This window comes from Pleurodeles waltl, chromosome 6 (genome assembly GCF_031143425.1).
Source record: "Pleurodeles waltl isolate 20211129_DDA chromosome 6, aPleWal1.hap1.20221129, whole genome shotgun sequence".
NCBI lineage: Eukaryota > Metazoa > Chordata > Amphibia > Caudata > Salamandridae > Pleurodeles > Pleurodeles waltl.
This window is the reverse complement of record NC_090445.1, coordinates 841,307,963-841,334,659: the sequence shown is the minus strand read 5'-3', so window position 1 is coordinate 841,334,659 and position 26,697 is coordinate 841,307,963. Positions and strand designations below refer to the sequence as shown.

At 47.0% G+C, this 26,697-nt stretch overlaps 1 protein-coding gene across 2 annotated transcripts in view; it reads right to left on the bottom strand.

Annotated features, from left to right (window-relative positions):
• The window catches only part of BTRC (beta-transducin repeat containing E3 ubiquitin protein ligase), a 1,279,452-nt gene that overhangs the window by 1,162,035 nt on the left and 90,720 nt on the right, over positions 1-26,697 (bottom strand). Inside the window, exon 2 of one of the 2 annotated variants that reach the window (XM_069239553.1) lies at positions 7,996-8,090. The exons of the other annotated variant lie outside the window; for it this stretch is intronic. The gene's annotated coding sequence lies outside the window, so the exon portion shown is untranslated. The remainder of the gene's footprint in view (positions 1-7,995; positions 8,091-26,697) is intronic. 2 annotated transcript variants of the gene reach the window in all.

The window sequence follows — 26,697 nt, the reverse complement described above, 5'->3', positions numbered from 1 at the left end:
CTCTCAGACAGTGACACCCAGGGGACTAGGGTGTCTGGGGGCAGAACTGTGCCCTACCCCAGTTACACTTCAAGGGGCTTGCCTCCAGCACACACAAAGGAACCTGACGCCAGGCTTTTTTCACCCCAGACAGCTTGAAGCCTTGGCAGGGGAAGGGAAGTACTTTCCTGAACCAGATGTGGTGGGGGGTAGGACATACCAACAGATGCTAACATCACTAGAATTGGTCAAATATCAAGGCAAAATTTGGATGTCTTCACATTGCATTTTGAAACATTGGTTGTCGCTGGCAGTAGGCCCAACCACACAAGTGGCATACCGTTTTATCAGAAGAGGTGTGGGAACACAGAACTGCTTCCAAATGTAGGCCGGTGTGCAAGAAGAATACATTTTACACAATGCTGGCTGAACCACACATTATGGGTAACCATAAACTTAAAATTGTACAAATAAACACTATTCCTAAACTCATTATCTTTAGTGCATTTAAAAATGCCCAAGTTTCCTTAATACCCTTTTTTCGTTCTTTAGTTTTTACAACATGAACTGAGGCATAATTGGTGAGTAACCATTATGAGCCAGGGTTCAGTTGCTGGCCTTGGGTATCACATTTTGGGAAACTAAAAAATAATATATTCCAGTGACTAGAAGCGTCTCATAGATCTAATGGTGTATTACCTTTGTATATTGGCGATCAGGGCAAAAATTACAGGTGAGAGCATTGTCACCTAGTTATATTTCTTCTTTACCCATTTTCAGGTTCACCACTGGGTTTCACGCCTGTTCCCACCACAAACTGCATGGAGGTAGAAATCACAAAACATGGAAAAACTGACTATCACTTAGAAAAATGCATTGCCTGTGGTGAAAACATTCTTTACAGCTCTGCCTGATCCTGAAAGCTAGAAAGAGAGTGACCACAGCCCGCACACTCTTGATGCCAGTTTTAGAAAGAAACTTACTTGCACAGCACCTTCTTCCCCCATTACATTTTTTTTGCTATATTTTGGCTATTTTTTTGGTTCCTTCTAGGGGAATCCAAATCACCTGGGTAACTTGAGGAAACCCATCATGAGGGCAAAAAGGGATGCAAATCGGGCCTGGATTTCTTTTTATTGAAAAACGTCATGAAGGCTTCAGCGCAAAGTGCCCTAAACAGCAAAAAAAAAGACTAAGCTCTGAGGAAAGCCTCAGTAGTTGAAGGCTTAAATTGCCACTGCTCTCCAGGGAGAGAAGGCTCACCATAGCAACACCCACAGCATTCACCTAACCTGCCATGCACTGGATCTGGCTGGATCTAAAAAATGCCTCTCTTCTACTAACAGAGTCACACAGGTTATACTCATTGGGTACAGAATCCTGCCCCTTAGGTACATCATAACCAACATGGGTTTCACATCTACCACAGCTCACCCTATACTCACTCACACACCTAGACCACACAGTCACATCACATCTGCAATTTAAACGCCATAAACCTCATCCACATCCTACTAATTTATTTCATTTGTAAGTTTACACCTCCTGATTTAGCTGTTTCACTACCTGAACCAGGAAACTATTCTCACAATGCACTTTGTCACAAATTGTGCATTACATTTACCGAATGTAGAAGGGCAACACGTGCAAAGAAGATTACATGATCAGGTTTTGTGTTCAGAACTGTCCTGACTGTTGAATAGTATGGGATGAGAAACAGAATTATTATTTTAAAATTATAAATCAGAAAGAGTCTGACGTTAAGCCAACAAGGCTAGATTTCATTTTGAGCAGGCTGAGACTAATTTGTGCCTGATCATTGGCGTGTTTACTTTTAACACAGATGCCATCTGTCCTTATCTTTCGAAGAACCTGTGAAAGATTCAAGTCATCCAGACAATGACATCAGTAATAACACCAAATGCAACATCAGTTTCGGACAAGCATCTTGTTATCTGCATTTCAAGATCAGCTAACAATAAAAATATAAAAAAATGCAGTCAGAATTGACATATTTGGACAATATTCAATTTTATTAATGCGTCTAAAACTAGTATATTGAGGCACACAGGTTCTCAGAAATTCCCCATTTAAGATAAAATCAGTGGTCAACAGTATAAAAGGCTATTTGATTAGAGATATCCTTCGCCCCGGTTATCGCACAAGTTACTGCCAGAAGATCCTGTCAGGGACTGACAGATTGCCGTATTGCTGCAGCATCCTATCATATACAAAAAGCTGATACAGAGTCAACTCGTAGAGGAGAGGTGCTGAGGCCAGCTGATGCTTGCATTACCTTTGAGGGAACACTGTCTCCCGGCTATTGATAACTACAGTTTTTTCCTGTAAACAGGTATGCAGTTCTCTGAATACTAAGAAACTCTACATGCAAGTTAAGCTACTTAATTCTCTCACGGTATAGCACATAGAAGTAGTATCTAGGGTGTTAGGTTGCCAAATGACATTTCCCTTATGGAAAGAAACGTTCATATTATTCTTGTTGTTGGTGACATACATTAGTGTTGTTTTAATAATATTCTGTGTGGTTATTTTACATGTAGTAAGCAATGAATAAGACTGTAGAAATAAAACACTTTTAAGCATAAAGGGGGTCATTCTGACCCTGGCGGTAAAATCCGCCAGGGCCAACGACCGCGGGAGCACCGCCAACAGGCTGGCGGTGCTCCCTTGGGCATTCTGACCGCGGTGGTACAGCCACGGTCAGAAACGGAAAACCGGCGGTGTACCGCCGGTTTTCCGCTGCCCTGGGGAATCCTCCATGGCGGCGCAGCTTGCTGCGCCGCCATGGGGATTCCGACCCCCATACCGCCATCCTGTTCCTGGCGGTTTTGGCCGCCAGGCACAGGATGGCGGTATGGGGTGTCGTGGGGCCCCTGGGGGCCATGCAGACACTGAAAATCGTGACGGGTGCAACTGCACCCGTCGCACCCCTTCCACTCCGCCGGCTCCATTCGGAGCCGGCATCCTCATGGAAGGGTGTTTCCCGCTGGCCTGGCGGGCGGCCTTCTGGCGGTTGCCCGCCAGCCCAGCGGGAAACCCAGAATACCCGCGTCGGTCTTTTGACCGCGCAGCGGTATTCTGGCGGGCCCAGCCAGGCCGGCGGCTTCCGCCGCCGGCCGGGGTCAGAATGACCCCCAAAGTGTCTTTCTTTTAGTGTAGTGCGTGTGTAATACTATAAATGAAACTGAGTTTGAATTACCACTGCATACCTGACCCCATTGTAAGGTGCTATTAGTAACTGAGAAAGCACGGACACCACATCAACTATGTATTGAGTGGGGTTGTATGGGGCTACCATAGCCTGTACTTTCACATTCAAGCTTTTGGCTCCTAATAAAGTTTACAAAATGAAGCCATATTTGCATCTATAAGAAAGTCAGATGTTTTGGCTTTCAGGCTTTCACAATTCTCCAAAATATAAGGACACTGTGCAGCTAAATCCCAAGTGGACTCAGTCAGCCACAACATTATTATCCCCAATTTTCAGTTTTCAACTCACTGAACTGAATGGATGTTTAAGGAACAGAACCTTTGCTTTTTTATGGTTGGAGGATGGAGAAAGTTGTGCTTGATAGCCATGGCAAGACATCATTGTGTGCCCACCTGCCTCCTAGTGGGCATACTGGCCCAAACTGTGACAAGTGTATTCAATAATAAAACAACAGTCTTTCTACTACAAAGGTTACCTAGCAGGCAATTGTATCAATTTGCCTAATGTTCTAATGTTGGAAGACTACCTATAGTGACAACACTCCCACAAACCTGCTTGTTATGGACTGCGATTGGAAAGCAAGCTCTACAGTAATGTCTTCAGTTCAGGCTATCTGCTACATTAAAAAAATATGCTGTCTGGCCGCTAGTCTGGTTTATGAGCAGGACACAGCCAGGAAACCACTACTCTTAAGACGGTTGATAGAATTTTGATAGAGAGAGAGAAATCACACCATTTCAGTTAACTCAGTCTGTCAACAGCATTCAATATAGTGAGCAACAATATCTTCCTAGACACCTGTCATATAAAATGGGGAAAGCTGACATTGTTCTTGATTGGTTCACCTCATCCCTCTCAAGCAGATCTGGTGCAGGTAAAGGTGACAGTAACTGAAATTCTCCTTTCTATATTACATATAAATCAATTCTAGTGTCATTTTATTTAGACATGTATGCTAAATCCCCAAGCAAGCTCCTTAACATCTTAGGTGTCTCTCTCCATCAGTAGACTATTGAACCCTAGCTCAATGTAAATCATGTCTGCCCAGGTTATCGAGGATGTACGATAAACTACCTGATAAAGATTCAAGTCTGGGTGGCCACAAAATGATGGAAAGTTAATCCATTAATACCTCTTGTTCTCACCTAACCAACCAGAGAGAGCAACTTACTTTCATCTCAGATTTACAGTATATTGAACTTACAGCCAAAATTGTCAAATATGCTAAATCACTTATTTCACTCTGGACTAAGAACTGAACTGGATATAGACTAACCATTAAAAAAAATAGCTAATGCAGCACACAATAAACTACAGTCACAAAAACAAAGCCACCAGGATGACAGAAACCACAGAAGCAAGTGCAGCATTTGGGTTGACACTCCAGCCAAAATGAAATCAATCATGACAAACTCAGTTACAGGAAATGTATCTAGAACGTGGAATCCAATGTTGCCTATGTCTGACTGGCACCAACCATCCAACGTTTTGAAAAAAACAAAGCATTTTTGATGAACTAATCTGGGCACTAACAAAATACAATCCCTCTTCATACAATGATACTTGGCCCTGACACACAGTTCCAACACATGATCTCTTTGCTATATTTCCTCTACTTTGTGAATCAAAATTTATGATGTGGTTATTGCAATGTGTGCTGATCTTGACCACTAATGACGTAATAAACATATTTCAATTAAAAGCTCTGATGTTTACCCTTGTTGGTTCTTACCATCTGGAAATCACTACAAAACATCTGTTTTTATGTTCCACTTATGCGCTGTACTCTGATACCATTTGAGGCATGGCTTAAGATTATGCAATCCTCAAAGGAAATACAATAAAAACATTGACGTGCATGGTTGCTGCCTTCCTGGAATAGGCACGTTGGTGCATTACAATTTAGGCTGTTTTGCAGCATACAGAGTTCAGATAATCTAACAAAGCAAAGGCTTCTTTAGGGAGCTTTAATGAAAATAAAGCATCAGCATATCAGGATCTTGTCCAAATATAACTGACTGTATTAAACTGCTGAAAGGAAGATTGAAACATAAGTATGTGAAAAGCCAGGACTACATTATACACACACTGCTGCTAGGATGAATGCTGCTTTCGATGAGTATAGCCACCTGTGTGCAAATATTTTTATTAACTCAGAATCCCTCTCAGTGACACCAACATATAGGTGTCCAAGCTATAAATAATGCACATTACCTAAAGCAACAAGAAGCTGACTTGCTCATATTTGATGGATGAGCGCTGGCATGGGTTTCACTGTAAGTGGTGGAAAATCTCTCTCTTTGGTACTCTGTAGAGCCAAACTATGAGGATCTACCAAAAGCACATCCTTGAAACTTGAATAGGATTATATTATATAACTTCAATGATCTATCCCCACTGTCCCTCTCAAAATAAGGATTTGAGGAATTCTCCAGAAAATATCTAAACCATTGCTCCCTCTCACATTTATTTATATAAATATATGGATAGCATCATAACCCACGCAGCCAGCCGAAACCATGTTTCCCTGGTCTCTGTACGGAGTGTTATGTAAGCTTCACAGATGATCCAATAGCTGAAACACTCCTTTGATTAAAAGGCAACATACAGGAGCTGATCCCTTCTTTTTTAAGCATACTCTGCAGACCTTGATCTCCATGAAGAGGGCTACCAGAAATATATGCAGATGGAATGCTATTATTTGAGACTGACACAAGGATCCCTTGTCAGAGACAACCTAGGACATATATTTAGAAAAAGAGTGAGTTTAGGAGTGCCTCCATAAAAAGGGCAAGGTGGAGCAGGTTCTAAAGAGGCATCATCAATGCAGATTGTCCAAAAGTTCAAGAATGGCTCTAGCTGCAAATGGAAACTATTGTAATGATGGATAGTTCTGGCTCTGCAACATGCTACGTGTGGGCAAGTAGATTTGGGGCAGCACATCTCAAAACCTCACTTAGTTAGGAGTCATACCTAGCTAGTAAGCCTTTAGCTTAAAATAAGTAGCTTTTAATTTTGTAATTAATGATAAAATAAATATACACACATTTCATATGTATGTATATAGGTGTGCAAACACACGCACACACACACAAATACATATTTCACAATAGCGGTCACCGTTGTGTAGTTATAGCTAGGACCTAGTTAAAAAAACTGATGTTTTGGTTTGATAATAAGTTTGACGAATCTTCATAAACATTTCCAAAACAAATGTTCATCCACCTCAGCTCATTTCATGCAAGTTTCAGAGTGATCAAGTGGGGCTGAGTCAAAACGTCAGTTGCAAAACACAATTTCCCAAAGCAATTTCTATATGGAATTTCAGACACTGCTACAGCCATAATGGCTGAACAGAATTACACCAAATTTGACAGAAAGCTGTACTGTTACCCACAAAGTGTATTTTTTTGTGTTTGGTGTAAATCCATTCAGAAGGTTTTGAGAAATGAAGGTTCAACTTTTATAGAAATCTGGTCTATTGGACTGACGGGACTCCAGTAGGAACACAACTTTTAATAATAGAGCAATCTGTTTGGCTGAGGGGGCTTGCACCATTGGTGGCCTCACTACCACAGAAACGAGAAGCTCCTGTGAATCCAGCACGAGCTTGCACTCTGATGGGCTGGCTGCAACATGAAGAGAAATGTTGCAGCTTTCATTACAGGACATAGGGACTCAGTACCTGTGTCCTGAATATGATCAAAAATATGGTATAAGGGGCAGGGTAGGGGTACCCTGACCCCCTGGACCCTTTGGTGGGGTGGGGTGGGGGGGCTGAGTTGCCTCGATCCTGTCTGACTCTAACAGGGACCAGTGGGACATCCCTACTCATGGTAGAGTACAGCAGGAGCATAGGACCTGCACTTGCTCCCTTGAAAGTCACGCAGGATCAGAAAACTATTTTAAAAAAAGGGGTGTGAGCATCTGTGGTGGGTTAACTTCAGATGGGTAGTGAGTCCTGTGGCAAACCAATGCCTTGCACACAAGAGCGGCAGGGGGTAGGCTGCCCGCTAGAGACTGGGTGCAGGTCTTGGTCGCAAGCTAGGCTCTGAGTCCAACCATACACTGTGCACTGCCAAAGGCTTTGCGTGGCAGGGGGTGGCCACCCATGGGAAGGGTTTGGCGCAAGCCCTGTGGCCAATCCCACTTCAAAAAGCTGTGCACGGCAGGGGGTTGGAACAGTCATGCATGGTAATAAATTATTTCTTTGTTTCAAAAAAACAAAAAAAATTACTGAAAAAACAAAGGTCAACGTGACATTATAGTTAGGTATGGTAATAATATCTTACTTTACATTTTGAAAAATCTTCAAAATTCACTGAAAAAAATAAAAGGCTAAAGTGATTTTATATTAGGAGAAAATGTCAGTTTAAGCATAACATCTTGAACTCAAAACAACACTGAAATTCACCAGTTACAGTTAAGTGAAGCAACTATAATTTGCTCCCTCGCACTGCTTATGATCTCGTATATTACTTCACTCATGACATATTCTATGATATCACTGATAACATCACTGATGACATCTGAAACTACATCAATGATACCAACACTGTGCATGGTGACGACAGAAGTTATAGTTACTTCAGGTAACTATAACTAAGGAATTTCTATGTTTTTAAAAGTTACATTTAGACTGACATAATAACCTAATTATAATGACACTTTAACCTTTGGGTTTTTTTTTTGTGTGAAAAAAATATATATTACCCAATGGCGGTCGCAACTAGGTAGTAATAGTTAGGACCATGTCTCAATAGAATAAGCGCTTTTGGACTTACCTATATCTTTGGCACTGTTTGATGAATCTTCATAAAATGTTCCCAGAAAAAGTGACCCGGTGATTCTTGTTGCACATGGAAAGTTTCGGGGTGATCTGTCAAGCGGGGGTGAGAAAAAAGGGGTGGGATCAAAAAAGTTGTGTTTCCCATGTTAATTCCCATAGGACACTTAGACATGACTACAGATCCGAACCACTGGACGAAATTACACCAATTTTGGTAGAAAACTAGCTTTTCTTCCCACATAGATTATGCTTTCGCTTATTTGGTGTAAACCGGTTCAGCAGTTTTTGAGAAATTTAAGGAAATCCAAATTTGTATATCTCTGGCCGCAACAACTTCGGGAATAATGAAGAGTTTGTACAGCAAAATGTACAGCTCTGATTGGCTGCCAACACTTCAACGAGGAATTGTTGGCAGCCATCTTGGGACTCTGCTTCAGCCAAGTCCCTGTGGCCCAGGGCCTGGCTACTATACTAACGTATAGTAATGAAAACTACTTTATGTTAAAAAAAAACATAGAAATTCACTGAAAAACCCAAGGTTAAAGGGACATTATAGTTAGGAAACAGAATTTTTGAAAACCACATTACAACCCTCATTTCCGTGAGTTTGGCTCACAGTGAGGCTCAAAGTTTTCAACAAGTGTCTACTTTGCACATGAGCAGCATCTTTCATTCTTTTTTTTCCATATTTACTTATTGTATTTTACTAAGTAAGAAAACATTCCAGATGACAAATCTATACAGTATAGTAAACACGAAGCTGCAACAACAAACTGCCTGTTTTGAATATTGTCATCCGATACAATACACAAAAATGACCAATCTTAGTGAACTAAGAATGAAAGGCAGCAGAATTTGTAATGGTGAGATTACCGGATAACAGTTACAAGCCCGCTGAATAATGTACAAATGTCACTCTATATGCAGGATACAGAAAGAGCTAAAGAAAATACAATACAACACCAAGCCCTTAAACAACTACAATGAACTACAATAAACTGCAATGGACTGAGTAGGTGTGCCGCCGGGACCTGTCAAGGGAGAGCTGAAGAGGACACCTGGGAAGGATGAGCGTTTTACTATTTTCGATTTACGAGCAGGGCGGGGGAGGCGCCACAAGTGGGGCATTACCAATTCACCAGCACATACAGGGGGGGGGAGAAGAAAGGAGGAGGTAGGGGAAAGGAACAACCCCACCCCCCACCACACTACATCGCTGGTCGATTGAATTCACTCTCAGTCACCACGAGTACCCCTGCCCAATCAGGGAGATTCAAAGGGGGTCCAATCGCAGCATGTGATGATGTTAGTGTCTGTTGTTCTGCCAGCACACCTACGCGCAGGTCAGCAAACCATCTCGAAACTGGCGGCAAATTGGGGGATTTCCAACTCATAGCTAAGCGTCTTTTTGCCAGTGCTAATGCTAGGATTTTATTCGCTGATTTGTTTTTGGAGGTTATGCATGTTTTGCCAAGTATATAGTGTGCCATATCACGGCGCGTGGTTCCTCCCGTGATTTTATTCAACATCACAGTTATGGTTATCCAATATTCGACTGCGCTGGGGCAGGACCACACCATATGTAAGAAATCAGCAGACTCACTGTGGAACCTCGGACACTCATCCCGTGCGGATGGGTAAATCCTCGCCAGCCTCGCAGGACCTGGATAGGTGTGATGTAAATAATTGAACTGGATAAGTTTGTAGTGGGCATTCATTAATATGATTTTAGGAGCTGCGAGGGCCTGTTGCCACTGGGTAAGTGCGATGTGTAGTGCCTCCCCCAGTATGTCCAAAGTGATGTAAGGGGGGTATTGTCATCTATATGTGTAGCGCATTGTATATAGTTGTGATCGCCTTATTTGTGTTCCCATGAGTCAGAAGTGTCTGGAGCAGAACCGATGTGACAGGCTCGCTGGGTAAGGTGGGTTGTCGCTAAACGGGTTAGAGCGGCATATGTAAGAAAGGATCCTGGAGGTAGGCTGAAATCATGCACCAAGTTAGCAAACAGGGTCAGCATGCTATCTCTAAAGAGGTCGCCCCACTCCGCTATTCCCGCCTCCTCCCATGCAGCGGTCGCTAGCCTATGTTGGGTAGGAACGCACCCCGGTAGTACCCACAGTGGGAGCTGAAAAGCGTATGGAGTAACCCGGCCTGACCTTTGTGTGTACCTGAACCAGCACTTCTCGGCGTTTCTCGTTAATAAGTTGTTATCTGCAATTGTGGTATCGGAGTTCGGAGACCACAGCCATTTTAGCAACCTAATTGTACCTTCTTGTTTAACCGTGGTACCTAATTCATGCAAATTATGGCCTGTTAGCCAACGCATAACCCACTGGAGCTGAGCTGCCGCATAGTAGTGCTCAAAATTTGGGGCACCCATGCCGCCCTCCGACAGGGGAGCGTAACGCTTGCTTAAAGCTACACGTGCTCTGCCCTTGCCCCATATCAGCACTGTGAGGAAGGAGCGCATCTCCGCAAACCATTTATTCGGAAGAGGGAACGGAAGAGCCGAGAATTGGTATAATAATCTTGGGAGGACCAACATCTTAGAGATAGCCAATCTGCCCAGGGGAGAGAGCGGGAGGGAAGTCCTAAAAGGCAACGACGATCTCGCTCCCGACAGAACGCCACCTATGTTTGCATCTATAAAGTTTTTGATCCCATGGAAGATCTTGACCCCAAGATATTTAATGATACCGCATTGCCACGATAGGGAGGTATGAGGTAATTGCTCGCGTTGGGCCATGGATAACGGTGTGAGAGGGAACAAGCAGGACGTCAACTAATTTACTTGAAGGCTAGATGCCTCGTCAAACTCCTGCAGCAAAAACAACAATTGGGGCAAGGCCGCTGCAGGATTGCAGTGGTATATCAGAGCGTCGTCCGCGTAAAGCGACACGACATGCCACATCGCCCCCATATAAAATTACCCATTCAGGTGCTCTCAGTCTCAGGGCTTGTGCCAAGGGCTCCATAGGTAGTGCGAAAAGGAGCGGCGACAGGGGGCACCCTGGCGTGTCCCACGAGCGATGTCAAAGGGCTTGGAGAACACTGCGCCCGTCCTCACCCGGGCTATAGGGGAGTGATATAATAGAGTCATCCATTTCGGGAAGTTGGGACCAAAGCCCACCTGTTGGAGAATCTACAACAAGTAGGTCCTCCCCAGTGTGTCAAATGCTTTTTCTATATCTAATGAAGCCACCGCAGATTCGTTTTGCTCCTCGCCCACCCAGTTCATAATAGAGAACAATCTACGGAGGTTGAGAAAAAGTGCTTCTGCCCGGAATGAATCCGTTTTGGTCAGAATGAACCAATCCAGTGATTATGGGCATAAGTCTATCTGCCAGCAGATGAGTTAATAACTTATAATTAGTGTTTAGTGACGATAATGGGCAGTACAAACCCATTCGTAAAAGGTCTCTGCCTGGTTTAGGGAGGACCACCAATGTTGCCTCCCTCAGGGAAGACGGAAGGGCTCCTCACTTGAACGCTGCGTTGTACTTGGCCAGCAGTTTAGGGGCCAGCGTTGCCTGAAGCTGCATAAAATTCGATCGGTCACCCGTAACATACTTTTTATAGCCCTCTCAAGCTCTGTGAGCTGTAGAGGGATGTCCAATGACTCCCTTTCTGCTAGGGACAGTGTGGGCAGGTGGAGAGAGGACAAAAACCTTTCCGCCACTGCTCGATCCCCCCCAGATACAGAGGTTGTATAAAGTGTGGAATAATATTGAAAGAATGCTGTATTGATTTCCTCCTGAGTGTTCAACATTAGTTTATTCCCACCCCACAGCACAGTAATAGGTGATTGAGAGTGCTCTGTGCAAAGCAGCCAAGCCAATAACTTGCCCACCTTGTCCCTCTCAGCATGCTTGCGAGCCAGGTAGTCAGAGTAGTGGAGCCGAGACAATTTGTCTGAGGTCTGTTGATAGTTGATCCTAATATTTGCCAATTGTGCAGCCACCTCCATGTCAGTGGGTAAGAACTGTTCATAATGTTGCAGCTGGGTCTCAAGCATGTCTAGCTCTCTGCGCAATAAAATCGCCGTACCGTAATTTGTTTTTATTGCGTGACCCCTCATCACCACCTTAAAGGCATCCCATTCTATCCGCACATACGATGCCATGCTTGCATTAGTTGCAAAATAAGATTCAATATGCCCCCTCATGGTCTCTCTGTATGTAGCATCCTGTAATGCTGCCACAGGCATTCTCCAGGTTGGTATACCTGGCGGAGCACGGTTTCAGCATACCCACAACCGCAAGGGAGAGTGACCAGATAATGTGCATCCAAGGTATTCCGCGCTGGTGACTTTCAGCAATGCGCCAGAATTGGCGTACACCAGATCAGTTCTAGTATGCAGTACATGTAACCCAGAATAGTAAGAGTACGCACGTCCGTTGGGATGCAGGCCACGTCACACATCACGTAGTTGGTTATGTGCAGACCAGAGGTGAAGTTGGTGTGCAAGTGCGCTCGACTGGGCCCCCTGCAGTGGGGGCGGGATCTATCTAATTCAATACAAGGAGTACCATTGAACTCGCCCCCCCCCCCCCCAATAGCATGGTGCCTCTGGGTGAAGGAGAAGAGATACCGACAGAGATTGCCAGAAAGCATTCTGATTAGCGTTAGGTGCATTTAGCAAAATTCTGGATAGGGGAACACCATCCAGGGTTCCTTCCAATATAACAAAGCGCCACTCCGGGTCTATCTTGGTATGAAGTATCGACAATGGCACCCCAGGGGCCACCCATATCAGAGCCCTTTAGCATATCTAGAATATGTTGTGCCGTTCATGGACCTACGCCAGCATCTGTGCATATGTTCCAGTTCCGGAGCCGCGAGGTGTGTCTCCTGAAGCAGAGCCACATGCACCTTATGGCAACAGAGAAACTGGTAAACCTGTGCTGTTTGACAAAGCCCGCCAACCCCCTAACATTCCAAGTCATAAGGGAATATTGTGACATGGAACTAGATGTGTGAGCAATGAGATGCAGCCAGGCGGAGGGGGCACCCGCCTCGACAGCCCGAATAGCAGTCCGCCCCGCGCCACATACCGCACCCCACCCAAGCCCCCGTCCCCCCACATGCGCATCACCCCGCATATTCCAGCGCACCCACCCATGCACCCATAAAGACGTCCACTGCAAACAAAAACATAAATATAACATCAAACAATTTATCCCAGGCTGCATCAAGAGTTGGTGAACAGTCAAAAGCACTGAAATGCTTATGCCCAACTAAAACGTTATTGTTCTTGTATGATTACACCTAGGTTTAAAGGGAATGGGGGAACGTAGACAATATGAGTGGAGAGGATTAACTTGGAATATGAGCGTGAAGAGGGCAGGCAAGCCGAACCCACCCAGGCCCGATGAAATGTTAACATTGACAAGCCTGACAAATTTGTAATGTTGCCAATAGAGCAGAGAAGATCGCCTTCAGTGGGCACGACCCCACTTACAATAAATCCTCTGCTGTCTGCGGTGTCACTGTCGGACCCTCACCCAATATTACTTGTTCCACTTCCAAGTCCGGGGATACCACATCCTGTTGGTCCACACTTCTCGCTGAGGATGCAGGAGAGCCCACTCGCCGCTCTACCTCCACACAGGCTCGATCCCTTTCCATGGAAGCCTGTTCAGCGCGCGGGCCGCCCACGTGCGCTGGGTGCCGTCCCTGTGGCCCCTCCGTGGACCACACCTCGCCAAGCGCGAAGGCTTCCGCGGCGAGTCCGAAGCCGTGCCTCTGTCCTCCAACCATGCCCAGGCCTCCTCCGGTGTGGTGCAGAAAACAGTGCTAGTGTCCGTTATAATCTTAACGGTTGTCGGAAACTGGAAAGCGTATTTGACGCTGTTCTCCCTCAACATGCGCTTTACCGCGAGGAAGGAGGTGCGTCTGCGCTGCACCTCCAGTGTGAAATCGGTGTAAATGTGTACCTGCGCGTTTGGAGATCCTCCATGGGCCGCCAGCATGAGCCTTTTGTAGGATGTGATCTCTGTCTCTGTAGTTAAAAAGAGGCACCACCACCGGATGAGGAGGGGCCCCCGGCGGGGGAGGCCTGCCCAGGACCCTGTGCGCTCTTTCCACCGAAAAAAAGGAAGATTGTTTACCTTGGAGAACCGTCTGGGCCAGACACTGCTCCATAAACAGGTCCATATTGGGGCTCCCCTCCTGTTCGGGCAGGCCCACCACCCTGATGTTATTGCGACAAGCTCTCCCTTCTTGATCCTCAAGCTGTTGATGGAGACGCAAGACCTCCCTTTGCAAGTCCCTGACATGCTTGGTGGCAGCAGCAAGCGGGAGACGCAGCTCCGCGACCTCACCCTCAGCAGACGCAACGCGCTCCTTCAACTTTTTGTGTTCCTCACGCAGGTGGCCCATTTCAATACACAGGGTGTCAATCTTAGGTTCTACAGTAGATTTAATGCTCTGTACTGCATGGAGGATATCATCAAACTTTTGCGTATGCGCCACAAGTATGGCCGACACAGGTAAGTCTTGAGGGACTCCAGAGCCGCTCTGCACGGGCTGCGCGCATGGCTCCGGGCCATCCGCGCCGAGTTTTTCAGATTTGTTGCCCCCCATCGCTAAACCAACGGGAGGGTCAGACTGCTTACTTCTAGGCCGCGGTGCAAAGAGTAGTCCCTTCAAGCCCCTCAACAAAACAGGGTCTGGCAAGGCAACTTGACAGGGAAGGGCCCGGCCATGTCCGGGCCACAGGATCCACGGAGTGGGGAGGTCCCCCTTGTCCTCTTAATCAGCGGTGCACCGAGGGTACTACCGCAGGAGAACAGGAGAAATCAGGCAGGGGGTGAGGGGTAGTGGGGACAGAGGCAGAACCAGACCGTGGGTAAGGGCCCCCCACTGCACCTCACATCCAATAGCCGATCACTCCACTCCAGGTCCAGACACCAGTCTCAGGGAAATGCCACTGCCCGTCCATAGCACGCCGCTCGGTGGCAATTCAGCTTGAACCAGTGCCCAGCCAGGCCTGCACAATCAGCTGTCGAGCCACGCGGTCTGCAGCCCCCTCCGTACAGTAGACGAAAATCCACAAGTCCGGTGTGTCGCATGGCCGCCGGGTCCCCGCAACCCTGCGCACAACGGCGGCAACACTTTCCAGGGCACACCGCTGACCTGGAGTCGCTCCAGCGATCTGCGACTCCCAGCCCGGCACCGCCACACAGGCCCCGAGATGAGCGCAGGCCCAACACACCACGGTGGCGGCCCCTCCTTATGGGTGCCGCAGCGAGGCCAACAATAACCTCGGGAGCTGCACTCTACACCAACCAGATCCTTGCAGGTCATCCAGATAACGGCAGGATTACGTTCAGGCCTGGCGCGGAGACGGATTCAAGTGTCTGCTCCATCCGCCATCTTGGCCAGGCCCCCAGCAGCATCTTTAGTTCTTGATAAACAACCCCTACTCTTAGAATAAAAAACAATAAAATGTGAGGTAACGGAATTTAGAAAAGGGCAGCAAGTGAACACATCTACCCACTGGAATGAGTCCTGCAGTTTAATTGTATGAAAAAAGAACACATTACGTTTATTAAGAAAATAAGGGGGTCATTACGACCTCGGCGGTCTTGTAGAAAGACCGCCGAGGCCGCGGGAGACAGAATACCGCCATTGCCGGCGGTATTCCTGGCTCCCTATTATGACATTTGCGCTGGGCCAGCAGACGGTAACAGTGTTACCGTCCGCTGGCCCAGCGAAAATGTCACATCAACATTGCTGCCGGCTCGTAATAGAGCCGGCGGCAATGCTGATGTGCAGCGGGTGCAGTAGCACCCGTCACGCATTTCACTGCCCGAAATTCGGGCAGTGAAATGCACGACGGGGCTATGCCTGGGGGCCCCTGCACTGCCCATGCCAAGTGCATGGGCAGTGCAGGGGCCCCCAGGGGCACCCCAAGTCCCCTTACCGCCAGCCTTTCAATGACGGTGTCTACCGCCACGGACAGGCTGTCGGTCGGGGACTTATAATCCCCAGGGCAGCGGTGCTTGCACCGTTGCCCTGGGGATTATGACCGCCAGCCGGAATCCTGGCGGGATATTGGAGGGGCCGGCGGTATGGCTGTGGCAATTCCGCCACGGTGATAATTGCTGGCGGTACACCGCCAGCCTGTTGGAGGTGTTACCGCCACCTAACCGCCGGCCACCAGGGTCGTAATGACCCCCTAAGTGATTTAAATCGGTGGTATTGGGAGGTTGCTTTTTAAATTGCTATAGTGCAGCATTACATAAATATTTTGAGTGTGACAAGGGAAGGTGTGAGAAACGGTTGTCAGACAGTACATGTTTGAGGTGTGCTACATGATGATGGGTGAGCAGAGAGTTATGGTCAGAGTATCTCATTTGTCAGTAATATGAACACCTATTAAGTCAAGATCTGAAGAAAATTTTAATTATAGTTCCCGGATTGGGTTAAGAACTGTGTCTTTATGGGGATGTCAATGTTCCAACCATATCTGATCTCTTTTTGACACAGGAACATTCATAATGCTAGGGTTAATGCTGCATAAGGTAAAAGGCAGAGCAAACGAATGGGGAATAGCAGAACATATACAGGAGGGACAGATTTTAGAGGGGCAGAACAAGTGAAAGGAATGTAGAGATGAGAAAGAGAGATTAAACATGAAGAGTAAAGCATGGAGGGGAGGTGTGGATGTAATAGGGGTAGAATCGGCAAGAAGAGCCTGGGGGAAATGGGAGAGGAAGACATAAAGGGGGCAAAACATTCACACACATAGAGGCTGGAGGAAAAAATTAAAAGGTGAAAGGCATTGCTTGGATACAAGAGGTAGAGATGAGAGGCGGAACGATCAGTGGAACTTAAGTGGTGGGGAGAGGGAATGGTGAGGTGTGGAGGTAAGAGGCCAGGACCTTAAAGAGTGGGTGTGAGGCTAGGGGAGAGAGAGGTAGGGGAGAGGTAGATGTTAAAGAGGTAGAGCCAGTGAGAGAAGGTCTGCAGCTGGCGAGAGGTGAGAGCTGAAGTTCATGACAGGGAGGTGAGAGACAGATGTAATGGGGCAGAATCAGTGAGAAAGGTAAGAGACAGTAGGAGAGATGAGAGAAGTGGATACAAGAGGGCTAGAATCAAAAAGAAGCTGGAGATGTGGAACAAATGGCTACAACTTGGTCCACATATTGTGGTTTTGCCCTAGGCAGGTGTATATTTGGAATGAGGCATGGAGGGTGCTTGTGGAACCGCACTACATTACACTAGTCCCCTCCATTATGGTGGCTCTACTTCATAATATGTTGGAGAGCGTGGTTACATTTAACACAGGAAAAGATGGGTGGTGATGCATGTGGTAACTTTGAAGCTATGCATCCTGAATGTCATAAGATAAGGTTGTTGGAAATGTCCAAAATACCTATATGTGAAAAACAAAATTATAGGATGAATGACCACATGGAGTTTTACAATCAGATCTGGGAAAGCTTGCCTCCACAAGGGCTCTGGTGAAATTTAAAAGTCAGAAGCAGGATCTGGTTGACCTTCATGAGGGTGGAAGCAGGTCTCCGAGGGCCGTAGCCAGTATGACCATAGGAGAAACTGCAAGGAAAGTGGGAACTGAGGTTTGGTCTCCACACATAATGGATTGGGACTTTGGGAGGTGTCATGTGCTACCACTGCTGAACTAAAGGGACGGTGCAGAAGTGGGGAGAAAATGGCTTATTGTTCATTGCTTACTGTTCAGAGCTTGTTGATATTTATTACTCAGAGTATCTCTGCCTGGCTCGATGCACTTTTTGAGTGTACTTCCTGCTCTACTTATCTTTGGGATACATGTTGTATTGACTTGTTGTCCAATATCTGTTGACTGTATACGATTAGGAATACTGGTGGGACATCCTACATATTTTCTGTGTTCATAAAAGTTAAATCTAGAATTTAAAAAGGAGACACAAGATTGCAGTACAGTACTGCATAATCCAAAGGCTCTAACTTTATTGCCCTATTGCATTTTTTCATGAATAGATGATGAGATTGGGCACTGTTGAAACGCCAAAGTAATATTCAGCCCACGCTTTCCTTTTACACCACGCATACTTTAGTGTTTGGTAAACGTGTGCTGGGATGCCCACGTTGCTGCCTGGCAGATGTCAAGGACTGGACCTCTGCGTGCTAACACAGTGGTTGCAGATTTAGCTCTGGTAGAATGAACACACAAGCCCTCAGGCAGTTGCTTCTTAGCCAGTGCGAAGCACATTTTAATGCATAGTATGACCCATCCGAAGATGGTTTGCTTCTGCACTACCCAACTTTTCCTTGCACCCACATAGAACTCTTTTGTACTATCTAGGTAGAATACCAGCAGTCTTTTTGGGTCAAGGCAGTGGAGTCCCTCCTCTTCTTTAGAAGGATGTGGGGGGTGTAAAAAGTAGGCAAGGTGATGGATTAGCCATGGATTGGCCTACGTGGAATGGCTTAACCACTTTTCGTGGAAAGGAGGCATGTGTGCGAAGCACCACTTTGTCAGAATAGATGGAAAGGTAGGGTGGCCTAGATGACAAAGCCTGCAGCTCACTCACCCTGCGGGCAGATGCAATGGCCACAAGGGAGGCAGTTTTTAAAGTGTTGAGAAGCCTTACAGGATAATTGTGGAGAGGGTCGAAAGGACCTCATATCAAGAATGTCAGAACCAAAATCATATCCCATTGGGGCATAATGAATGAGGAAGGCGGAAACATATGAGTAATGGCTTGAAGGAACATATTCACAATCGGGGATTTAAACACAGAAGGCTGATCAAGAAGATGTAAGAAAGCAGAGATGGCAGACAAATAACCATTGAGAGTGCCAAAAGCAAAGCCCTGCTGGGCCAATGAAAGAATGCTCCACAGAACCTCAGGGAGAGGAGGGTCGACAGGCTTGTCTGTGCACCATGCCACAAATTTCTTCAAACAGCAGGCATATACTGTTTTGGTGGAGGGATGCCTGGCTGCCAAGATTACGTTACAGACTTCGGGCGGAAGGTCAAAAGCTGTCAACTGCCGCCAGTCAATCTCCATGCAAGAAGTCGGCGACTGGACAGGTTTGGGTGGAGAACCCTCTCCTGTTGCTGCAACAGAAAATCATGCAGAGGGAGCAGTCTGACCAGAGGATCGATGGCCATGCTCAATATTTTGGGATTCCAGCCTCTTTGTGCCCAGTCTGGATCCACCAGGATTACTTGGGGCAGGTTGTTCAACCTCTTCTTGAGAACTTTGGGCAGAAGTAGTATGGGTTGAAAGGCATAGAGGAGGCTAGAGCTCCACTCAAGATGAAAAGTGTTGCAAAGCGAGTGCCGCCTTCGAAACTCCAATGCGCAATACTGCTGACATTGCGTTTTCTCTGCAGAGGCGAACAAATATAACGCTCTCCTCACTGCTGAAACAGGCCTTGCACCACCTCAAGATGGCAATGCCATTCATGCTCGACCAAGCGTTGTTGGCTGAGTTTGCCCGCTCTGACATTCAGAGAGCCCGCCAAATGTTCAACCATCAGGGAATTACCTTTTGTCCCAGCCATGTCTACAGGACATTGGTTCCACAACTCCACCCATCCCTGCTTGTTGCATTACTACGTGGCGGTGGTGTTGTCCATGAAACCTCTGCACCACCTTCCCTTTGAGAGAAAGAAGAAATGCTTTCAATGCAATTCTGATCGCCTGAAGCTCCCACAGGTTGATGTGGAATCTGGACTCTGCCGGAGATCAGATGCCCTGATGTCCGCCTCCCCCAGGTGGCCACCCCAGCCCAGGAGTGATGCATCTGTCACTGCTGTCAGATCTGGTTGGGGGAGGGCGAGGGATCCACCTCTGACCCAATCACAGTTCGCTTGCCACCACTGCATATCTTGCGCAGTTTCCTCCGAGATCTGGACCATGTCGGAGAGATTACTCTGATGCTGCGCCCACTAGAACTTCCGGTCCCACTGCAGAGTCGGCATATGCCATCTGGCATATGTCACCAGCAGGATGCTGGAGGCCATGAGGCAGAGCAGCCTCAGAGTCATTCTCAGCAAAATCCAGGAGAGAGGCTGAAACATTAGTATCATAGCCTGAATATCCTGGACTCACAGCTCGGAAGGATAAGCCTGACACTACACTGTCCAAAACTGCTCCGATGAAAGGGGGCTACTGAGAGGGAGTCAGGTGTGACATCGGCATGTTTATAGAGAGCCCCAGCGAATTCAGGATGTGCACCGTAGTCTGGAGGTCCGAAACAATAGCCTGGGGCGATCCCACCTTCAACAGCCGGTCTCGAGATAGGGGAAGATTGAAACCCCTTATCTTTGCAGATAAACTGCAACCACTGCTATCACCTTGGTGAACACTCGAGGGGCGCTGGTGAAGCCAAAGGGTAGCACAGTGAACTGAAATTGCTCATGGCCTACCGTGAACCGCAAGTAACATCTGTGGGCAGGCAGGACGGGAATGTGGAAGTAAGCATCTTGAAAGTCCAACGCTACCATCCAGTCTCCTGGGTCCAGAACCTGAGCCACAGTGAGCATTTTGATCTTCTCCTTCTTGAGGAAGAGATTGAGGGACCAAGAATCTAGGATAGGGAAAAGGCCCTTGTCCTTTTTGGGCACCGGAAAGTAGTGTGAATCACAACCTTGACCTACTTCTGGCACAAGGACTTCTCTATTGCTCCTTTGGCCAAGAGAGACGTAACCTCCTCGCAGAGAAGTGTCAAGTGATCCTCCGTTATCCAATCATAGGGTTGTCGCATAGGCTCTAATTATTCTAATGAGACTACTGGATTTGAGCGGCAATCCGGGTTTTGCCCTGGCTAACTAGCAGTGTCTCATCTCTACCTAAGAGCAGGGATATTTGGGCAGCCGAGCGCATGACACAATTGACTCGTCAAGGAAATCGTGGTCACTCAGATCTCATCTGTTTCTCTCAGTTACATTAGTCTCACATATACAAGGACAAGCAGAGGCAGTATATGTTTCAATAAGGTTTTAATGAAGCAACTGCATCTTAGATTATAAAGCATGTACTGCAATAACCAGGACGATAAAGCATGACAGTATTAAAATTGTGACAAGGAGAGTGAAGCATAGAAATAACGCTACCATATGGTCACTAGACTCAATAGACTAATTCCTCCCTAGGCTATATTAGAGCACAGCGTGTTAAGCTCTAATTCTGCCCTTCGGGTTCCCCTGGGAAGACATCATACCTGAGCAAAGGCCTGAAGTCTGCATAAGCAGCTGTCATCTGGCTGGAATCTCCCTCTAATGTGTATGGGACAGGGAAGTGTTTTTATAATAAAGCAGCTGATGTGCTGAGAAAATGTCCCTACGTAAGGATGTGTATGTTTCCATGAATACCAGAGACAAAATTGTTACCACATTTACCAGCAACCTATCCTACTGCAGCCTTGAGAGAAGCACAGAGTGAACAAGAATGTCTTGTTTAAGAACGTAGTCCTGGCCTAACCGAAGAACAGCCAGTTAGAGAGAAATAAAACAAGACTGCAAATGTGGCTATTGTTAAAATAACAAACGAAGCTGAATAAAATATACCTAGGTAAAAGTGCATAGCGGTAGGCATAGTGCACTAAAATAAAGTGTATGGAGCTATAACTAAAATGGCTACACAACAGGGTGAAACCCTGGATGAAGGGATGGTCTTGAAGGGGAGGGAGTAGCCCCTTCGGACTATCCACAAAACCTATCTGTCTGATGCGGTGGACTGACAGCGGAGCAGGTGATGAAGAATCCTGTCTCGGACTGGTCCCTAGTGGGGACTCGCCAGATAAGGAAGGTTTGAAGGCACCTGCAGAGGGGGAGGGCAGAGGAGTGTCCAGAATGCTGGCTCCCAGCTCCACAGGGGGAGGTGGATCCCATGTCTCCAGCCATGCAGAGGCTGTGCAGCATGCAGGGGTGGTGGTGGGTGGGAACAGACATGGTGGGATGCCCATCTTCCATAGCCATGAAAGGGGCGAAAAGCAGACTGAGGGGGGCGAGGGGCAGCCAGGAGGCCCAACAACCTGCCTGTAGCACGAGAATCCTTGAAGCGCTCGAGCGCCGAGTCCGCCTTTGCTCCGAAGAGATGGGTGCCATCAAAGGGCATGCCAACAAGGTTAGAATGGACATCCACTGAAAAGCCAGATGTCCTCAAATAGGTGTGGCACCTAAGGGCCACTATCGATGAACCACTCTGCCCAGTGAATCAGTCGTGTTTAGTCCACATCGGATCGTGAACTTTCCAGTGACCCCTCCCATTCCTCACTGTACCAAACCCAAGAGAATAAGGGTCAGGGTATGACAGAGATGGCAAGCCCACTGTTGAAGTCAGAATCGGATGACGCTGGTCTGGCCCGGTGTCGGAGTCAGCAATGAGGATGGGGTCAAGGCGACCCTGGGGCACACGGGCATCAGGAGCATCAATGTCGAAGCCAGTTTAGGGGAAGGTAGAGGTGGTAAGACCAATGCCGGATCATATCTAGTTATGGATCCATGGGTACCCCCTGGAGCCAAGGCCAAAGCTGCTGGCGCAGAACCCGAGGGGGCCCCTTACAACCCCCTGGAATCTGAAGGCGTTCCAGTGGAGTCGGACTGCCCAAAGATGAGGCACATGACCTCATAAAACTCTCAGAGTAAGACACAGGTCGCTCCGGCTCCCGGAAACTCAGGAAGGAATGGAGCCGACCCAGAAGCTGGCTCCAAGGACAGAGGCCTAGAATGACGACTCCCCTTTTCCCTCGTCTCGTCTGCTGATGGACGGGGTGAAGTCGAAGAACGCTTGTTCTTCTTCGAATTCTTCTTGTTCCTATACTTACCTGACCGTCCTGAGGACTTGGAGTGGGACAAAGATAAAGGGGGGCTTCGCAACAGTTTTAGGGACCTTTCTCTTTACTAAGATCGTGAGCGACACATAGCCGAGCACCGGGCCACAAGACGCTTTAGGGATTGCTCCCTCAAAGCTTTTTGATTCATAGCCAGGCACTCGGAGCATGACATCGGGTTGTGTTTGCACTCTAGACACCACAGGCACACGAGGTGCAGATCCCGTCACAAATATCACCCAATGGCAGGATCCGCAGGGCTTGAATCCTGTCCTACGCGAACACAAAGTTGAAAAAGATCAGTCAAAAAGCAACGTAGGGGTAGCTCTTCTTCAGATCAGTGCTAGGTTGGTGCGGAAAGAAAAAAACTTCAATCAGCACACTGGGGTGGCACCTTTATAGGTCCCGCAATGTAATGTCTGGCACTGGATGATGTTGACAACGGATGCGGAGCCGATCAACCCCACCTAACTGCACGCAGGAGTACTGCTCGAGAAAAATCTCCGGATCCAGACTGACGCTTGGGGGAAATTCTAAGGTAAGGAAACTGCAACTAGATTTCTCTATCAGATACCATTGCTAACAATTGGTGTTACAGAACTTGAAACTATTTAATTTCATTTCAATAGGACTTATTCATTTTGAAAACTTGTCTCTCCAAAGGTAGCAATAGTGAGCAGCCAAGGCTTACTCGAGAGGATGGTAAAGGTATTGGAACTCAAATACAATATGTCACATTAATCATACCAGGTAAACAACGTATCCAGCGAACGTAGCTACGGCTTTTAAAAGGGACTGATTTAGAGAAAGTGGTAATGGAATGAAACACCACAAAATGTGCTATCTGTCTAATAGCCTCTCAATTCCCAGAAAACACCTTTTGCTGTCTCTGTGTGTGTGTAAATTGTCCTGCAAAGTGATAATGTAAACAAAGCTACCCCGCAAGACTTAAGCGCTGTGAGGACCAGAAAAGGGGGCTAGTTTTGGACAGGCAAGGCACAGAATCAACAGTTGTCCGAAACTTCAATGACAGCTTCAAGCGCTGGGATAATTTATTTTATTACTGTAGATTCACTGGCCCACCTGACTGGGCTGCTGGTGCACAATCCAACAGGCTGTTACACAGATTAATTCTGGTCATGCAAACAAAGATCATCTGGATCACAGTCCTGTACAGAATGACAATGGGCTGGCTTGGGCAAACACAGTATGATTTGAACGACTTTCAACAACAAATTATCCAAAACCTTAGGAAGTGACAGCAAGGCCCGAGGAAATTGTTGCTTATAAGCAGCACAGTTAGAATTGGTGTTGCTTGGGAGATGAGGAGAAGGGAAAGTGTACAGGAGAAGAGGGTTGCGGCACAGGGCTGACTGAGGAGTGAGGTGGAGCATTCCATAGAGTACATCAATGCACATGAGTGATCAGCCAATCATGAAGCCTATGTGAGTACGTGGCGAGTAGCTTCAGGGAGGCAAATCATGTAATGGAGGTTTGAAGGACCAAATCAGATTGGTTAGGTGGCCTGCGGCGTGACAGAAGTAATTTGTGGATGAAGGAATTGGTCTTGCAAGGGTCTTGTATTCAATTATCTCTTTAATCAAGATCAATGGATTTAACTGAGGGACAGAGCAACTTGTTTATTACTTCTGACACTAAATATAAGTTGAGCGACACAGGTCGGAAACCTTCACAATTTGGCAAGTGTCTTCTCAGATATTAGGGATATTTGACTTAAAATGTTTAAAACTGCAATTCTCTGAGATTATAGCTTCAATCTGAAAGTCAAGCAGCATCTCCCCCAGCCTACTTGTTCCACAATGCAAGATCATACTTACTTGTAGGGGGAAATGGCACGGAGTTATAAAAGCCCCTGTTGGCATATTGCTTTAATTTACTACTTCTCTGTTTTGTGGCTGTCTCCAAGTGTAGCTTTTGGCAGTTTTTTCCCTGGATATAACAAATTGCTGTCCCTTTTTAGCTATCTTGTCTTAATATCAATAAGTTACTTCAGCTGTCTGCAGCTCTTAAAAATTGAGTTTGAGAGTAATTGCTGTGTTTAGGCGCTTAATATGAGTGTAAAGTCCAGCCTTTTGTGTCCCAGCCTGCCAATATGGTAGCCACTCCAACTGTGTATTTCATCTGCCCCTCTCAATCACTTTTTTTCTGCAATCTGTTCTTTCTCTTGTTTGCTGCAGCATTTACAGGTCACTCACTCAAACCAGCAAATAACACTTTGGGGGTGATTCTGATTCTGGCGGGCGGCGGAGGCCGCCCGCCAGAATTCCGCCCCCATTATACCGCTCCGCGGTCAGAAGACCGCGGAGGGTATTATGAGTTTTTCCCTGGGCTGGCGGGCGGTCTCCAAAAGACCGCCCGCCAGCCCAGAGAAAAACTCCCTTCCCACGAGGATGCCGGCTCGTAATCGAGCCGGCGGAGTGGGAAGGTGCGACGGGTGCAGTGGCACCCGTCGCGTATTTCAGTGTCTGCAAGGCAGACACTGAAATACTTTGCGGGGCCCTCTTACGGGGGCCCCTGCCGTGCCCATGCCATTGGCATGGGCACGGCAGGGTCCCCCAGGGGCCCCGCGACCCCCCCTACCGCCATCCTGTTCATGGCGGCTTTCCCGCCATGAACAGGATGGCGGTAGGGGGGGTCAGAATCCTCATGGCGGCGGAGCGCGCTCCGCCGCCATGAAGGATTCCCCCGAGCAGCGGTAAGTCGGCGGGAGCCCGCCGACTTGCCGCTTCTGACCGCGGCTGAACCGCCGCGGTCAGAATGCTCGTGGGAGCACCGCCAGCCTGTTGGCGGTGCTCCCGTGGTCGGTGGCCCTGGCGGCCACCGGCCGCCAGGGTCAGAATGACCCCCTTTGTGTCAAATAGTCAATGACTGCTGATAAGCAAATGCCTGAAGACCCACTGTATAGCTCTGGGACAATCTGTCTTGAAATTTTAATCAAGCACTAATCTGGAAACAATTAGTGCATCAGCATAAAAATATCAGGTTGAGAGAGACCTAGGCCTAGTATTTCCACTCAACTTGATGAATGCATTGTATTTCCACATAAAATGGCTTTAAAATACTAGTACTTGTTTTATTAGGGTTATTATTTGTATTTGTGAACATTTTAGAGATAAGCACAATAGATAAGTAGCTTCCTGCAAAGCTGCTTTAAGATGCTGGAAAATGAATGGTCAACTGATGTCACCTCCTATATGTCACTTCCTGTAATATTACATCTTATTCAAATTAGAGGGGCCTTGCATAAAATGATTCATTCACCGAAATTCAAAATTACCCATCTGTGTTATACCAGGAGTTCAGGATCTGATTTTAAATCGTAATTTGCATACTGGAGAGGTGATGGGGGTGTAGAGTCTTTGTAATGGCTCTGTGCCAGGGCCGACTTTAGGGCATTACAACTGGTGCGGCCGCACTGGGCACTGACCTGAAGGGGTGGATGCTGACCTGGGTGGAGGGACTGTGTTTAGCAATAACTTATGACTTAAATCCAGCTTTCAGGCAGCAATAAACCAACACAGATGTCAAGATAACTCTTGTGATTAATGTCCCTGCTAACGAGAGATGGAGTTTTGTCCAATCGCAGTTTTGACTCACCATAAAGTAACATAGAGGGTTAATATGAAGATGTGAAGGCACTTTTGTAGGGTGGTAGTAAGGGGATCGAAGGAAAAGGTTGGGGGCGGGGGAGGGGCAAAAAAGATTGTTGCACCTGGTGCTTCTAGTGCTAAAGCCAAGTCTGCTCTGTACAATAACACTGGCAAAATCCAGAGACTCATGACTGCTTGTGACGAAACTACGTTTATAAAAGGTTTTGCAGTGGCTGCCTGTTCATACAATAGGGGTGCAGGAGTTTCGCAGGTAAAATATGTCCCTTC